Source organism: Heterocephalus glaber, unplaced genomic scaffold (genome assembly GCF_053883595.1).
Source record: "Heterocephalus glaber isolate CG9 unplaced genomic scaffold, H.glaber_assembly_v1.0 deba00001509, whole genome shotgun sequence".
Taxonomy (NCBI): domain Eukaryota; kingdom Metazoa; phylum Chordata; class Mammalia; order Rodentia; family Bathyergidae; genus Heterocephalus; species Heterocephalus glaber.
The window spans coordinates 9851402-9870846 of record NW_028258325.1 but is presented as its reverse complement, the minus strand read 5'-3'; the positions used below and the strand labels follow the sequence as shown (position 1 = coordinate 9870846).

Below are 19445 nucleotides of genomic sequence, written 5' to 3'. Positions count from 1 at the left end.
ATAATCTATTTTTTCTCTGCTAATTTAATGTAAAAGTATGTTACTGGGAATCAATATTGATAAGTAGCAATATTTCATTCCAAATATTTTTGTCAACTTTTTAAAAACTTGGCATTGATGTGGCATTGTGTGGCTTGATGCATGCCCCACATTATTTTATAGGCATTTTACAAATGTTGAATCATTTTATGCTTGAATTACACAATGAGCAGTAGAACTATAATTATCCCTGTTTTATAAATGAGAAAACATCTAACTGGCCTGAATTTGCAGAGCTAGTGGGTGGGGGAGCTGGGAATTGAATGCAGGCCACTTTTAAGAGGCCACTTTGTTATCATTTATCTACTCTTTCAATTTACTTAACTTTTTCCAAATTAAATTACTATACATATTTTAAAATTTCTTTGAGCACTTGTTAAAATTGGCATTATTTCTATTATACAAATACAACTCATACATATACAAATATCACATGCATATAAGTAAAAATGTAATATATGCTATTTATTAAAGATCTGTAGTTCTTAGCCATGAGAACACTCTAGAATCACCCAGGATGTTTTGTAAAACAATTATTATTAGCTCTAGCCTCATTAGAGAGATTCTGATTTAATTGGCTTGGGTGGAGCCTGGACATGGGTATTTCAAAAACTCCCCAAGTGTTTCTAATAATCATCTAGGTTGAGAACCACTGATAGAGATCAGTCGCTTAGTAATTACCTAAGACACTGTGACACACATTTTGATGCACTATTGTCATTTCACATAACACCATCATTAGATAATTTATAATTGTATTTATGTTTTATAGATGAGGAACCAAGAGAGTATGAGATTTACTTAAATTCCCAGTTTGGGAGAGAGGATGTATGGGGGAAACTTCATTTTCTTAACCACCATACATAATACAGTGTAGAATTAACGAGCTTACATGTAATACATTTATTAGCATGTGAGAAAATAATTATTTTACAAGTAGATCCTAAGGCTCTTAAAGTTTGATAAATTTAACCAACTTTTCTACTCAATTCCTTAAAAATATATTTTAAAATAAATTATAAATATGTACATATCTTTCTACTGTATACAATATATTTTTATATTATATAAAATATGTATGTCATGTATTTGTTATTTTGTATTTCTACCTTTGAATATATGAAGCAGTCTAAATAAGTCTCCAAATACATGAATAGTTTAAAAATAACTACTGGACCCTTTCCATGTCTGTTGAGAAGAAAATGATAGCAAAACAATGTATCTTTAGCAGAAAAAATTTGGGTTACACAGTGTGAAGAATGTCCTAACCACAAGGGGCATCTGAGCACGTGTCTGCTATATGCTAAGTGACATTGATGCTACTATCTAGGTTATTTTATTTCCTTCACTCAATGCATTGCCTCATTTCTGTATTTAAAAGTCCTGCATTTGCATATCTAGCTCAGGACTCTTCCTGAGTTTTATACTTGTTTATTCAACTGCCTATCTGCCCACCTGATGTCTCCACTTGAACGTTTCGTACTTACTTCAAAAATGACATGTTCAAAATGAAGCTCTCTCAATCTTCCTCTGTGTTTTTTCTTCCCTGAGTCTTTCCCATGTCTGTAATTGGCTTCACCAACTACCCAGTTGCTTCAGGTGAGAGCACTAAGATTCAGCCTTGATTCTTTATTTCTTATCCCCCAATATGGATTTGTTGGTTTCAGCTCCAAAATGCATCTCAAATCCTTTCACTTCTCCTCACTTCCTCTGCAGCACTATAGTTCCAGCCACCAATCTCTCTTGAAAGAACCCTTACATATCCTCCTCATCGCCTCACTTCAACTCCTCCCTTCTTAATAACTCATTCTTTCTCCACCCAGCAGCCAGTGTTGGATCCGGGTTCACCACTCACTCACTTAACATCTTCCGGTGATTTCCTTGCCCTAGCCTACAAGGCCCTGCAGGCTCCCATGCACTCATACCCAATCCCTCACTCCCTATGCTCATCCACAGTGCTCTTTAGCGTCTGTATTTACTGCTTCCTCAGAACCATGTAGCTGGATCCTTATTTTGCAAGTCTAATCTAAGACGTGACTTCCTTGTGGAGAACATCATGGGCCATCTGCTCCAAAGTACCCCCTTATCAGACCATCTTCTCTTTCCTTAATAGCACTTATCATCAGTCTGTAAGATTTAGTTTATTCATTTAATTTATTGTCTGTATATCTCATTTGAATGTGAGATCCATGATAGATAGATGCATACCTGCCTATTTGACTTATCCCTGGTGTAGAATATTCTCAGTATATGCTTAGTTCTGTTAAATAAGTGTAAATGTCATGAATCTTCAATATACAATAAAAACCATAGTGTTCTCTTTCCGAGACCTCAAGAGAAAAAGTTAGACCAATGGTTCCCAAACTGTTTTTCACACAGTATGAAATAAGATAAAAATCAAGAGCCAAACTTTTGCCAACAAGATCCAGTTATTATTGAATAAAGTAAACTTATTTAAAAACAACAGCAACAACAACAAAAAAATCACACACTTCATCCAATGTCACTTTACCGAACAAAATGTTAGAGAGCTAAAGGCCTCCTAGGCCAATGATTGCATCTTTTAAAATGTGGAAGTGGAAATAATACAAAGGATTTGAACAAAATCAGTGAGTATAACTGGATAAAATGACCAATAAATAGTTGAAGACATAGAATTAGATGATAGTCTTATATATTACACAAAAGCACTTGAATTTTGTTGTTTAGGGGGTGGGCAGCTCCATAGAATAAAATGCCATAAAACCTGTGGTCTAATTTACATTAAAAATTGTCATTTTGTGTCCAGTGTGGCAAATTGCTTGAAGGGAGATGAGATACACATCAGAGAATCCAGTTAGAATGTTGTTGGAATAACCTAACAGCAAGTTGGCAGATTAGGCTTAAAATAAGGAAATGGCATTGACTATGAAGGGGAAGGAACAGGTCTTTGATATCTAGTCTTGGGATGATTTTCAAGAGACTCTGATAGAATTTTGTTTCCAGTTTTGGCATGCATTCTCTACCTATGGGTTTTAGAATGAATATCTGTATTATTCATCAATTGGCCTCATACCTACCTTTTTGATGAATATATTTTTTAGAAAACCATTAAACAATTGGGCATTCACTATGAGGATTAAAGAAGAAATGGATGTGAAAGCACTTTGCAGAGCCCCACACAAATGGAAGCTATTTTTATTACAAGCAAGTCAATTTAGTTAACAAAGAGAAAAATCATTTTCTAGCATGTAAGCTGCCATAAGAAAACTCCTCAGGAAAAATGAATCACTCATATAACTGGAGCACTTTTTCTTACTTCTATCATAATACCTCCATTAATTATAAATTGTTTATGCGCTTGTTTTTCCTCACAGCTTACAAATCCTTTGGAGGTAGAGACGCAGTCTTATGAATCTTTTTCATAAGACCTAGTTTTTCGTAGGCAGTAAGTGCTCAGTAAATGTTAATTGCATACATGAATGAATTAGTTGATAGGAAAGGAGAAAGGCAGGCAGCAGAGAACTGCTGGACTGCAGAAAACTGGTATGGACTTCAAAGGTAAAATAAATAATAAGAAAAACAATGTTAAAGCAAAAAGTCATGGTAATTAATGAGCATATATATTATTTTAGGTTACTATATATATACATATATACACTATATATATATACACATATGTATATTTGCTGTCTACAGATTGTGTCAACCTGATATTAATAAAGTTAAATATTTTGTAATGCTGGTAATTAAAATCAAATTATCATTTATCCATTTGCTCAGCAAATCTCTGTCTAATGCCCAAGTAAAAAGCACTATGGTGCTACGGGCTTTAGAGAAGAGATATTCCTGTTCTCACAAAGTTTATTATCCAGTAGGAGTAGTGAGGACCTGTTTTATGCTGGGAATTTTTCACACTCTATTCATTATTTTCCTTATTAATAACAACCCTCTGAGGCAAGCAGTATACCCATTTTACAAATAAGAAACCTAAGCTAAGAGGATTTTATTAATTTAGCTGAAACCACCAAGCTAAGAAGGTACTGAAGCAAGTCGATTGATAACAAGGAAGAGCGTCGGTAGTTATTTTTAATTTCAGAATCTGGATCCTCTTTCAGTCATTTACAGTAGCAAATAGCAAGGGAACAAGGACAGATATACAACAGTAGATAGAATTGTAGGGACAATATCCCCACCCTCATGGAGGTCTGGGATTGGTAGAAGGATTTAGAGAAATGAGTACCGTTATAAGTTGAGATCTTAACCAAGGATTATTGGTTGTTGGGGGGAAATGGCTCCTCGGAGCAGAGCAGAAATGAGGTGTGATATGAAAAGTGCCTGGCCCTAGGAGGTTGATGACCTCGTTCCAGTTCTCCTAGGTGTGTGACTGTGGGAGACACTGAAATTTCTGGACTTAGTTGCCCTAATTTGTTAAATAGGAGAATGAAATTTTTGCCTTATTTTAAAATTTAATGGGTTGAGGTATGGGAAAGCAGTTTCTAAAATGTATATGTTTATGATTACAAATGCCAATTTCCTACTAACATCCTTTTGTATAAGAGCTATCAAGTTAGAGAAAGCTGAGAAGTGGTTCATAAATTCTCACCTCTAGTACAGAGCATAGTGCCAGTTACAGAGTAAAGGCTTAATAAATACTGAACTCAGGTTTTGCATGGCTGAAAGAGACCAGAGGAAATCACATTCTTCTTTCTCCATCTAGTTGGGAAGATATGTGGTGCTCAACTTCTTTTCACCTTTTCAACAGACCAAGAAGTTATCAATAAATACTGATTATAACCCAAACTGCCCCTGAAAGTGAACCTTTCTATTAGTTTATTCATTTGAATGGTTAAGGTAGCTATATTTGTGTGACTCTACATGGGTGTCTGAAAGAAAGTATTTGGGGATTGTGGGGAACTGGCTTCATAGCTGGTTTTCTTAAGTATATTTGCTCTTCCTCACTGATGAGTGTTTGCAGTGTGAAACACAAGTAGGGTCTAGAGTAGTCCCATATATTTTCCGTAAGTATTTATATCTCAACAGGTATCATAGACATGAGCTAAAAGAATAAAGCTTAATCCTTGTAAGTCTAGGTACTATACATGAGACAGGATTTATTTGAGAAAAGCTGGCTTAATAGCACCATAAAACAACATTTCTACAGGCAGTTATTTATTTACCTACAAAGGATAACCTTTAACTTGAATAATTGGCTAGATTTATACACGCATTTGTTAAGGATATGACCAATACCACCTACAAATCTTAATCTTGTATGTAACTACAATGTGAGTATTAGTAAATGTTACAGGAAGTATTTTTTTCTAGATTTAACATTTCATGTAATGCACTTGAAAGTGTTTTTATTATATATATTATTCAAAATAATTGTTCAGGACTTCTGCTTCCATGAAGATGGTGTAGATAATTTTCTCTTAATCTTCCCAGTAAGTATAGCTAATACCCCTGGACATTATAAATAAAAGTAACATTAAAAATGAAAAGGTGGAAAGAAAAATGAAACTTTCTTGGCACCTTGCAACCCAAAGAACAATAAAGTTGAGATGTTACTAGGCTCTCTTTTTCCCTTTTATATCCTAAAAATGAGCTGGAGAAACTAGAACCCTATAAATGCTAACAAGTACAGACATAAAAATTCCATCCAAAGATTTGCTCTTTGTAGTCAAAGACAAGGAAAAGAGCAGTCTAGCATCACAGAAAGCTCTAGATAATAGCCAATCTACTTCAGTCAAACACTGTAGATAAATTGTGCCCCCCCATGGAATGAGGTACCCTACCATTCCACTCTTACCAACCTGTAAGAAGGTATTTCCGTCTGCCATATGTCTACCTCTGGACGAGGTCAGGAAGGTGGGGGTAGGGAGACAGAACTTGGATATCTGCTGAGAAGTAAATAAGGCCCCATACCATGCATAGTGTCCATGGAGGTGGTGTCTGAATCTGTGCTTCCTTTCACCTATACCCACAGTAATGAGGTCCCACTCCCTTTCCCTATGTCAGAGAACACCTAGTGAAGAGTCCAGACTTTGACGAGAGTCTAGTGGTAATGGAGCCACTGTGGTGACACTGGAGGACGTGTGGAGAGCACTAACAATTCACTATTGCACCTCTCATCCAGGATAGTCTCAGAGGAGGTCTTTTGGGGAGCGGAAACTTTCACTTCCTTTCAACTGTGACTTGGAGCCTCCTGCCCTCCTTCCCCAGGTGTCAGCACAGGACAAGTGAAAGACCTGGGCTTCTGTCTCACCTGGCAGGAATGAGGCGATATTGTCCCACTTCCACTCACTGAGTGATAGGATAAAAAGGCAGCAAAAGCAGAAAGTTGAAATAAATGGGGCTGGGGATTTAGCTCAGTGGTTCCGCCACCTGTCTCGCAAGTGCAAGGACCCAAGTTCGATCCCCGCTACCAAAAAAAAAAAAAAAAAAGAAGAAGAAACAAAAGAAAGTTGAAATAAAATCTGGAGTTTCTTAATAAAATACCCAAAACATCTAGGTTCCAGTGAAAAATAATTTGTCATACTGGGACACAGGAAAAATCTCACTTGAATAAATAAAGACAATGAATGCTAACATGGAGATGACATGTTAAAATTTGGGAAATTTTCAGTTTCTGTTAGCTTTACCCTCTTTCTTCTTCCTGTGTTCTGGTGATGCAAATGTCAGATCTTCTATTTTAGTCACACGATGTCTCTCTAAGTCTCTTTTTTCAGTCCATTTTCTCTCTGTTGTTCACATTGGGTAATATTTATTGTTCTTTCCTTCTTTCAGTGTGATGTTTTTTTCTCTCCCCTTCATTCAGCTGAAAAAACATTCATAGCTATTATTATAAAAACAACTTCAATCAGTGATTACAACATGCTTTAAATAAAAGGAAAAATGGGTATTTTTAGCAAAGAAACAAACTATAAAGAAACTTAGATTTTAGGAATGAACAATATTGACGAAAACTAAAACAAAACAAAAGGACCCTCATTGAAAGGATTTGATAGCTAAATGGAGAGATCAGAGGAAAGAATCAATAAACCAAAATAAATTATGATAGAAATTATTCAATCTGAACAATAGAGAGAAAATAGATTTTAAAAGTGGACAGAAATTCTAGCCCTGTCTGACTATAACAGAAGATCTAATATTCATATCATTGAAATATTGGAAAGACAGGAGAAAGAGGTTGAGGCTGAAAAAGTGTTTGGAGAAATTACGGTCAGAAACTTCTTAAATTTGGTGAAAGACAAACCTATTCAATAAGCTGATTGAACTTCAAACAGAACGAACTTAAAAAAAAAAACCACATCAAGAAACAGTGCTCATACTTCTGAAAAGTAAAGACAAAACAAAATCTTGAAAGGAGTGAGAGAAAAACAACACCTTTTCAGAAAATCAATTAAAATGAAAGCAAAATTCTCATCTGAAATCACGGAGACCAGTGAAAACAGCATGGCATTTTTTAAATACCGAAAGAAAAGATTTACCAGAGTAGAATTTTATGTCCAGTGAAAATGCCCTTCAGAACTTAAAGGGAAAACACAGACTTTCTTAGGAGGAGGAAAACGAAACAAAATCACCTCCATCAGAACTACCCTAAAGGAATGATTAAAGGAAATTCTCAATACAAAAAGTAAATATTCAAGAAAAAATATTGGAACTTTGAGACGGAAGAGAGAACATGGTAAGTGAAAATATGTGTAAGTAGGGTAGATTTTTCTTTGCCTTTTGAGTTTCTAAGTTATGTCTGATGATTGAAGTATAGTATCTGATATGACACTACTATATAAATAGTGAAGACAATTTAAATGTAAATGAAGGAGGATAAAAGAAATGGAGTAAGGTTTCTATATTTCACTTAAACTGGCAAAATGTCAGTAACTTTGTGATAAATCATGTAAGCCATAGAAACAAAAATATATATATGCAATAATATATACATATAATATATAATAATATAGTAACAATAGATATATACAAAAATACACTCAAAGACATCATGGATAATCAAAATGGTACTATAAAAAGGGTTTAGCCCACAAGAAGACAAAAAAAGGAGAATGGACAAAAAGGAGAGAGAAGAAATAGAAGATGCAGAATTAAATGGAAAGCTTAAGTCCTAATATAGCAATAATTACATTACATATAAAGGGCTTAAATACACCAAATAAAAGATACAGGTTTGCAAAGTGGATTAAAAAACATAACATAATTATAGGCTTGCTTCAAACATAACAATATAAGTATCTCTGAAAGTAAATGGCTGGAAAAAGGTATACTATGTAAACATTTATCAAAAGAAAGTAATAGTGGCTATCTTAATATCAGACAAAATAGACTTTTGACAGCAAATCATATTGCTAGAGACTGATACCAATATTACATGATAAAATGATCCAATTTTCTTAAGACATAGAAATTCTTAACGTGTACACACCAAACAACAGAACAGTAATATATGTCAAGTAAAAATTTGCAAAACTGAAACAAAGAAATTGATAAACCCACAATTCTATTTGGGGACTTCAACAATTGATCAAATAAACAGAAAATCATCCAGGCTATAGTAAAGTTCAACAAGCTTTTCAACCAACAGGTATTACCAATAGGTTTTAAATAATATTCATAGGACATTTCGTTCAACAATGACAGAATATACATTCTTTTCAAGCACCCATGTGATATATGCCAAGTTGGACCATATTCTATGTCATAAAGCAACAACAAATTTATAAAAAATAAAATCATATGCATCATGTTCTCTGAACACAGTGAACTCAAACTAGAAATCACTAACAGAAAAATTGCAGGGAAATCTCTAAACACTTAAAAACTAGTCAGACTAGTTCTAAATGACTCATTCATCAAAGGATTCTCAAAGGGGAAACATACATGAGATTCTGGGTTTGATTCCCTGTAGTGGAAAAAAACAAAGAAAAAGAAAAACAAGAGCACATATTAAAATTTGTAAAATGCAGCTAAAGCAGTTCTAAAAGGAAAATTCATAGCATTAAACGCTTATGTTAGACCACAGGACAGGTTTCAAAGCTAATTTCTGAGCTCCATCTTAAGAAATTAAAAGAATAAAATAAACCCAAAGCAAGGAAAGGAAGGAAATTATAAAAATAGAAGTATAAAGCAATAAATTTGAAACCAGAAAAATAAAACAGAAAAATCAAAGAAACTTCTAATTCTTGGGAAAGATGAAGGTAATTGGTAGGCCTCCAGGAAGACTGACAGAAAAAGAGGAGATGCAATTTCCCATTTAAAAAATTAACAGACCCTAAAGACATTAAATAGATAATAAGGAAATACTATTAAAAAATTCCACAAATATTTGATAAGTGAGATAAAGTCAATCAATTTCTCAAAATGTAGAAATTTGGCTGAATAGCAGTTCAGTGGTAGAACATTTGCCTAGGATTCATGAGGCCCTGGGTTCAATCCCCAGTCACACACACACACATACACACCTCAGACAATCAAAAACATAAAAGCAGAAACTATCACAACTCAATAAGAAATATACAATTTGAATTGATCAAGAACTGTCAAATACATTGAATTCATTATTTCACCACCTCTCCAAATATTCAGGCATAAGTGGTTTCACTGGAGACTGCTACCAACTATTTGAAAATTACCACCAATTCTATTCAATATTTCCAGAAAACAAATTAAGAATAATCCCCAATTCACTTTATGAAGCTAATAATATTCTGAAATGAACCCCCTCTCAAGACACTACTGAGAAATCTAGGAATATATACCCTTCATGAGTATAGACAAACATCTTTAACAGATTAGTATAAAATAGATTCAGTAATATATGAAAAGAATTACACTTTGAGACCAATTAAATTTATTCAAAAAATGCAAAGTTGGTTCCCTATTGAAAAGCGAGTTAACATAACCCACGACATTAGCTAGGTAAAGAAGAAAAATCACAAGAACATAGTAATTGATTAAAAAAAAAGCTTCTGACAAAATTCAGTACATATGCATGATAAAAGTTTTCTTATTCAGAAAAATAGGAATATTGATCTGGTTATGTCTAATAAATACAGGAAAAATTTTCAATATTTTTACCCATTAGAGAAATGCAAATCAAAACTCTTGAGATTCCATCTTGAGCCGGTAGGAATAGCAATCATCAAGAACACAAAGGACTGGGCCAGGGATTTAGCTCAGTGGTTTTGCTGCCTGCTGCGCAAGTGCAAGGACCCGAGTTCGATCCCCGGTACCAAAAAAAAGGAACACAAAGGACAAATGGTGGTGAGAATAGGTAGGGGATTCTTCTCCATTGTTGGTGGAAATGTCAAGCAGTGCAACCACTATGGAAATCAGTTTGGAAATTTCCCAGAAAACTAAAAATAGAAATTCCATTTCACCTAGCGATACCTCTCCTCGGTTATTTTGGTGAAGGCATTAAAGTCATCATATTATATTGAAACTTGCAGAGCCATGCCAGTAGCATCACAAATCATAAGAGCTAAACTCTGGAAACCACCTAGATATCCCTAAACAGGCAAATGAATACAGATGATGTGATAAATGGGGCATTATGTACACCGCCATAAAGATTGATTTGAGTCATTTGTAGGAAAACGGATGAATCTGAAGACCATAATGTAAAGTGAAATAAGTCAAACACAGAAGGTAAAATATTGTATGATTTCTCTTATTTGAGAAACCGAAACATAAATAAATTAAAGAGTAAAATAAGGAGAGAGATGGTAAGAAACAGAGGTAGACATTTTGGACATAGGGAAAGGGATCAAAGAAGGAGGAGAGATAGAGGATAGGGTTGAGAAAAGGGATTAAAAGTGATCAAGGATTAATGTAACTATTATGTATTGCAAAGATAAACCTACAAAAATCAGTTATATTTCTACATGCTATCAGTGAGCACACAGACGCCAAAACAAAAAGAATAATACCAAAAATTGAACACTTAGGTCTAAACGTGACAAATATGTATAAAACCTGCCTGCTTGAAACAATAAAATTCTGATTAAAGCAATCATAGAAGATCTAAATAGATGAAGATATATCACATGTTCATGGATTAGAAGACTCAATATAGTAAAACAGTCAATTTTCCCCAAACTGATTTGTATATTTAATGAAATTCTTATCAAATTGTAGCAATTTTTTGGTAAATATGGACAAGATTATTCTAAAATTAATGTGAAAAGGCTAGGGAACTATAATAGCTAAAACTATTGTGAAAAAAAAGAAGGTATGAGGAGTCACTCTACCCAAGGTCAAGACTTACACTTGCATGTTATTGAAAGAGGGATAAGCATATGGAGCAACAGGAAGCAGAGAATGCTTCTATAAGTGAACCACACAAATCCAAAAGATGTTTCATAAAGATCAATGATAACCTTTTCAAATAATTCTAGAGCAATTTTAATGTACAAAATAAAACAAAACTTTAACCTAAACATCACATATTGTGCACAAATTAATTCAACATGGACCATAGATTTAAATGTAAAACAGAATTGTTAATCCTTTGAAAGAGAACATAGTAGAAAATCTTCGATGTGAGCTAATACTACACATACATCTGACTAGCTCAAGTGAAATATAAGGACAATACCAAACATTGTTGAGAATGTGGAGAAACTAGATCTCTCATGTGTTTCTGGCAGGAATGTATGAAAACATGGTACAGCCATTCTTGAAAACAGTTTGGCAGTTTCCTTATAACCTAAACATGCAATTACCATATATAATCCAGCAACTTCACTCTGGGCATTTATCTCATAGAAATGAAAACTGTGTTCATACAAAACCTGTACAAAATTATTCAAAGATTTATTCATAGTAGAAAAAATTAGAACAATGTAGATATCTTTGGAAGTGAATGATTAAACAAACTATGAATGTAAAAATATGCATCCATGTATTTATTTGCATGTATTTTGTGTAGGGAAACTACCCGGTGCTTAAACACATTTATGACTTACACCTTGAAAGGTAAATATTGTTATTCCTAATTTTTTGGATTAAAAACTTGAGTTTTAGAGAATTTAAATAACTTACTTGTGGTCATTTAGAACGAAGAGCAGAATTTTCAACCAAGGTTTATTATACTCCCAAACCCACTCGCTTCCCACTATAGGAAGATGCCATGAACATTAGGTGTGGCGAGAAAACCATTAGGCTAGGGTTTATGTGTCTTTTATTCAGGGAGGATATAACTGATGGCGTTACCTCTTAAGGATGGCTTCTTGTCAGCAGATCTTCAGTACAAAGTTACTGTGTCAGAACTGACTTTCCTTTTTCAGAGTCCACACCAATTACTTCCCCTAGGTATCTTCAAAGTCATGTTATGGCATTTGATGATTCTTTTCCAAACAGAGGATGAACTCGAATGAACTCCCTCTCTTGATTTATTTCATTAGGTAACAGAACTAGTGCTTGGTCTTATCGTAATTGGATTTGTAACCTAATTTGTGTCACCTCGAACACTCTGTCACTCACAGAGCTGCCTGAAATGACTGTGCTTTGCAGTATGTATTCCTGCATTCAGGGTAAACCAAAATGCAACCACTGATAGCCACAATTATTGGACAGGTTTAACTGGAAAAGCTGACATATCATCACATTTTGGAGCCAGAAAGAATAATTCAATTAGAATAATCATCTCATTTTGTAAAGAGGCTGGGTACTATGTTGAAGTCTTATGTGTGTGGTTAAAATGAAAACATGAGTCTTAGGTTTTTCTGAGATTCGGATCTGAATGTTACTAACACTTCTAGCTCCAGTTGCTATTTGTTCCAGGTTTTATAATGGCAATTCTTGTTTTGAGAATCTAGCATCAACAAATATCTAATTACTATATTTATTTTAAAACCAAATAAGCGTCAACATCCTTAAAACTTGAAGGAATAGCAGCCTCAGAGTTAAATAGTAATACCTGAAAATCTTGATTAAAAGACTGTAGAAATTGCAAACACGATACAGCTGGAAAAGCCCCAGAGCTGGAGCTTGCAGTCCTGGGCTGGGTGGTTTTCTGTGCTACCCAAGGAGCACTGTCATGCCTCTGAACTTTGATGCCATCAACAAACTCTTATTTGATACTTACTTTACACCTTGCATCTTACTTGGCTCTGGAGACACAATAGTGATCAAAGGAATAATAATGCCTGCCTTTACCTAACTCATAGGGTTTGTGCATGAGAGAAATAAAATAGTGGATGTGAAAGCTCTTTGTAAAGTGCACAATTCTATAAAAATTAGACAACCCAAACCCATTTTTGTTGCAAGTGTATCTGGTGTCACACATGGAGCTTTGAAGATATTGGAAACTGCTGAGCATAAACAGAAAATGCATTTACATTGTGAAATCATGACATCTAGAAACTGAAATTCAACAGAATGTTTAAAAATTAGCACTTGGGGCCAGGGATTTAGCTCAGTGGTTTCACCCCCTTCTTTGGAAGCGCAAGGTCCCGAGTTGAATCCCCGGTACCTAAAAAAAAAAAAAAAAAAAAGAATAAATAAATAGTAAAAATTAGCACTTGCTTTGAGCCAATTAGCTGCTTACCATCTCTGTTCCCTACTCAAATATAAATGAAGGAAGCTTTGCATATTTTTAATACTATTAGTCCATCTTTCAAAATAGTATGGAATACAGAGTAGATACCAAATATTTGATAAATTATTCAATCAATTAATGCCTTTTGTGTGTTAATTTTAAAGATAATGACTAGAATTATTTATTTAAAACCTTGGTAGATATTGGTAAATACGTCTTCCAGTTTATTATACCAGTTTATCTTTTGTTGTATACTTTGTTAAAAGAGATATTGAGTGCATGTTTATATTCTTTTGTATCAGACTAGTATGTATTTCTTCTGTAAGTAACATTTCCTAACTCTGAGAATTATGCTTTGCTTCACACTTCAGCCAGGGCTTCCAATATGAACTTGTCTGCTGATCAGTGATTGAGTCAGGTGTGGGTCCAGGCTCAAGCTGAGTCAATGACGGAAACTCATCTCTCTGGTCTTTTATTATTGTTTCAGGGATGTTGGATTTAACCAAGACCAGCAAGCATTTTCCTTAGAGTTTTTGGACCTGGAGAGCTTGAAATTTTAACCAGTAATTTTCTGATAGTTGAAGCTAAAATATATAAAACTCAAAATTCATTGGCTGCTGTGTTTTTCGTCAACTCTAGAGAAGTGTGAAGCGAAGGTGTGGGGAATAAGTAAGAAAGCAGTCTGAGTAGCTGGTTCCCACTGTTCCTGCAGAGATTCAGGAAATAGCCCCATCTTTTGGTAATGATAATAGTTAATAGTAATAATTCCCTATTATTGTTATTATTGTTTTTGCTTAAATTAGTTCAAGTTGGCTTTTGCCTGTTTTGGAACCAGGAATCATAATAATGAAGCTTACCATGCCAGAGACACTTTCTTTTCAGATGCATATAAAAAAGCCCATTTTCCCATGTATAGTTATGTATCCCTTAACTGTAGAGCTCCATTTTGAGAAATGCATTGTCAGACCATTTTATTGTGTGGACTTCACAGAGTATACTCATAGAACATAGATAGTAGGCCCAGGCACATCTAGGTTATATTATAATCTTATGGGACCACCATCATATATGCAATGCATCATTTACTGAAACTGTGTTATGTGGTACATAACTATGTACCTATAAGGTAAGTTATCAATATTTGAGCTTTTTTGTTCATAAGGTAAGTGCAAACAATGAAATCAACTTCTTGTTTTCAGGTTTCCCTGATTTTGGTTTTGTTTTGGTTTTTGAGATGGGGTCTTACCATGTAGTACAGAATGGCCTCAAACTTGTGATCCTCCTGCCTCAGACTCTCAAGTGACAGGGCTATAGGTGTGTGATACTACACACAGCTTTATTTTCAGGTGTTTATGGACATTTGGAATTGTTTTGTGAATTGCTTATACGTAATATTTGATCACTTTTCTGTGGGTTACATTTTTCTTATTAACATACAAGCCTTCAAATAAAATGCCCATTATTTGTTATTAGTTATATTTCTTGTGATTGTTGTTTTCTCATCTGTTAAATGCTTTTGAAGAATGTTGTTTATGTTCAAACAAACTGGACAGATATTTGTTAAAAGAAGAAATACAAATGGCTAATAACTATACAAAAAATGTTCAACATCTATAGCTATCAGGGAAATGCAGATCAAAACAGAGTACATCTAATCCACTCAGCATGGTTATCATCAGAACATGAGAGAGAGAGAGAGAGAGAGAGAGAGAGAGAGAGAGACATGGGGGGGACGAGGAGGAAAGAGAGAAAGAAAGTAAAGAAGGAAGGAAGAAAGGCTGGTGAGGATGCAGGGAAAAGAAATCCTTATGTACTGTTGTTAAGAATGTAAATTAGTGGTCATCTTTTTAACCCCAATGGCAACACAGCCGGTAAGCCCTGTTCTCAGAGGCAGCTGCTGCTGACCCAATAACCCCAAAGAGGAAATCGATGGCTAAGCTCAGCCTTGGTACTGGTGGCTACCATGTCCTTGAAGATCCAGACAAGCGATGTAACCAACAAGAATGATCCCAAATCCATCAATTCTCGAGTCTTCATTGGAAACCTAAACTCAGCTGTGGTGAAGAAACCAGATGTGGAGACCATCTTTTCCACATATGGCCATGTGGCTGGCTGTTCTGTGCACAAAGGCCATGCCTTTGTTCAGTATTCCAATGAGCACCGCGCCTGGGCAGCCGTGCTAGGAGAGAATGGGCGGGTGCTGGCCAGGCAGACCCTGAACATCAACATGGCTGGTGAGCCCAAGCCCAACAGCCCCAAGGGCCTAAAGAGAGTAGCGTCTGCCATACACAGGCTCTTCGACTACTGAGGTCGCTTGTCATCGGTGCCAGTGCCCAGGGAAGTTCCTGTGAAACCACCCTGGGGGACAGTCCCTTTGGTCCATCGTGTCAAAACTACCATACCTGTCAAGCTCTTTGTCTGGTCCACAGCCATAAACACTGGCTCCACCCAGATCAAGTTAAAGAGCAGTGAGCTGCAGACCATCAAGACAGAACCGGCACAGATCCAGTCCAACATTGATGCTCTGTCGGGCCGCTTGGATCAGATCGCGGAGGAGCAAAAGGCCAACCCAGATGGCAAGAAGAAAGGCGACAACAGCAGTGGTGGTGGTGGTGGCAATGGTGGTGGCGGTGGCAGCAGCAGCAGGCCACCCCCCCTCTCCCCGAGGACACACTTTCTGAGGCAGGCCTTCCCCAGGAAGAAGCCCAGACTCCAGACCATGGTGACGAGGAGGGGCTGCTGACACACAGCTAGGAAGAGGTGGAGCACAGCCAGGACACAGATGCGGAGGATGGGGCCTTGCAATAAGCAGCCTGACAGGAGCAATGGCCACCAGCAGGAGAAGGGCATCACTGTCCAAGGCCTCAAGCTAGAGACCTACCCCCTGGATGCCAACTTGTAGTGCGTACCAGAGGAAAGCTGGCAGCAGGCACTCCTTTCCCCCATGCATCCCAGGCCAGTGCCACATCTTCTGCAGGTGGAGTTATCGGCTACTCCTTCCCCACGACCCTCCCTGTCTGTACTGTCCAGGCCAGAGGGCAGAGCACAGAGATCTCCCCACACTCTCCCTTCCCTCCCCAGGACATTCCTAGGCTTGGAGTTTTTCTATAGGTTTGGAGGTGGTTGGTACAGGACGGGGACCTTAACAATAAAGAGATTGGATCCCGCCAAAAAAAAAAAAAGAATGTAAATTAGTACAACCACTATGGAGATCACATGGAGGTTCCTCAGAAAGCTAAAACAGAACTACTGTATAATCCAACTATACTACTCCTTGGTATATACCTGAATGAATTAAAATCAGCATCCTGTAGAGGTACCTGCATACTCTTGTTTATTGAGAAGCAATTCACAATACCCAAGATAGGGAATTAGCCTAGGTATCAATCAACAGATGAAAATGTTTCATATACACATGATGTAGTGTTATTCAGCCACGAGAAGAACAAAATTATGTTATTTTCAGGAAAATAGATGGAATGGGAGGTCATCATGTTAACTGAAGTAAAGCCAGAGTCAGAAAGACAAGTATCATGTTTTCCCTAATAGGAGGAACCTAACAAAAAAGTAAGAAAGAAAGAAGGAAAGAAAGAAAGAAAAATATGTCATGAAAATAAAAGAGAGAGAATTACACAAAAGGAAAAGGACAGGAGTAGGGGAGAGACAGATGGAGGGAGGGTAGTAGTGCAACTGATACGATCAAAATATGTTATATGTATGTATGAAAATACCACCCTGAAACCAAATGTTTTGTAAAATTAATGTGCACTAATAAAATGCATATAAAAATTTAGAAGAATTTTATTTATGATATATAGTACCATGTAAAGCTCAATGCTTTTATGTATTCAAATCTATTCTATTTTTCCTTTATATTTTTAGATTCATTTTATTTCTTTAGGAGCATGTATCTTACCCCCGAATTATTTTTAACAATCTAAATTTCCTTTTCACATGTCTATGTTTATTTTCTACATTTTATTTTATGTTACTCACATCACTTACTTTACCCTTTGCATATATAATCTGATGTGTACTTTGCAAGATAAGTATAGTTATCTCTATTTTTCAGATTATGGCAAGGAAAATGACGTTCAGAAAGTTGTGAGTGCCGAGGTTCTGATTCCAAAGCCCACCCTCTTTCAAACTCTCAATTTCATCTCTGCAAAATATAGACAAGCAACATGGTAACTTACAATTACTGGAGTTGACCTTTACCCTTTAGATTCACCCCCAAAGTGTTTTTAAGTTTACTGATGTTGCAAATGAATATAACAAAACAGATACCCCCTACTATCCTGGAGTGAGATGATGCCATGGTTTAGATCCAGAATCTCGTCCCCAAAGCCTCATGTATCCAGAGGTGGGGCTTTTGGAAGCCAAGTGAATCACAATGGTGCTATACTCATCAGTGGCTTAGAAAGTTTGGAGTTGAATTAACCTGGGGAGATGAGGCCTGGTCAGAAGAGGCCGGTGACTGTGGGCACGACCTGGAAGGAACATCTCCCTCGCTGGCTGCTCCCTTAATGCTCTGCCTTCTGGCTGCCTGCCGTGGTATATGCAGCTTTCCCACACTGTCCCTCTGTCATGCTGTTTCTGCCTTGAAGCCAGCTGACCATGGACTGTAAACGTGAACCCAAGTAAACTTCTCTTCCTTTAAGTTGTTGTAGATGTGGATTATTTTGTCCCAGGAATGAAAAAAGTGATGAAGACAGACAAAGAGCCAACGGGTTGCTAGGTGTGTGCAGCAGCCCCCTTCAGAGTAGAGCTGACTGGCGATGGTTCCAGCCCATCACTACTCCTCCCATGATCATGGCTTGTGGGTCTCTCCTCTGAATTCTCAAAGCACCTCCGCACACCTTTTTCCCAACAAGCTGTGTCCTTCCAGCCTCAGTGTTGAGTCTTTTCATCTGGTGCCCTCGGTGCTCTCCCAGCACTGGGCGCAGAACAGAGATGCTGTCCAGGGGCCAGTTGGGCTGCTGAGCTTTGGAATTTGGACTTTGATCTCATTGTAAGAAGAAAACGTTACAAAATTGCCTTATTGTTGATATTTTCCAAAGAATTCTGTATGCAGTGGTACCTCAATTCATGAGCTTAATTTGTTCCACGATTCTGGAAAATATGACTGTGGTCGTGTTCATCACCTGATGCAGAATTCGTGAACAGAAGCAAAATTTTGCTGAATACTTCTGTTAGCCAACTCAATTGTTTGGGAACAGAAGCATTAGTGAACCAAGGTTACTGGACTATCATTTCAGTGGCTGAAGAACAGTGACAACTTTTTAAATAACATTATTCTATTCAATAAAGTAGGTAGTTCAAGTTCTAAGAATGGATATATTTCTCTCTGGAATCCCAGAAAGCTATTTTCTTCTTGAATGAAAGAAATGTAGCCACTATATGACATACAGATACACACGCAGGCACAAATACACAGACATACCCATTGTCTTAGTTCATTTTCTGTTGCTGTCACAGAATACATAGGAATGGGTCATTCACAAAGAAAGAAGGCTCATTTAGGCCAGAGTTTTGGAGGCTGGAAGTTCAAGATTAGGCAGTGGCTGAATCTGGCAAGGGCTTCATGCTACATCATGGCATGAGAGGTGGCAACACATGGTGGGAGTGTGTGTGAGAGCTGTGAATGGGTATGTAGAAGATGGGAGGAGACAAAGCAGACCAGATATTGCAAAACGTCCTGTTTTCTTGAGAACGAATTTATTCCTGAAATAATTAATGCAGTCCCTAAAGAAAGATTTTAATTGTTGCTAAAACTTCCACCTTCCAACACTGTCATATTGGTGATTACAACATGAACTTTGGTGAGGACCAACCACAGAGTCATGTGTACCTATACATAGAAACATGA

At 36.5% G+C, this 19445-nt stretch overlaps 1 pseudogene; it reads left to right on the top strand.

The window, feature by feature from the left end:
* Positions 1–15524: 15524 nt before the first annotated feature.
* On the top strand, positions 15525–16604 carry LOC101724640 (RNA-binding protein Raly pseudogene; annotated as a pseudogene).
* The last annotated feature ends 2841 nt before the right edge of the window (positions 16605–19445 follow it).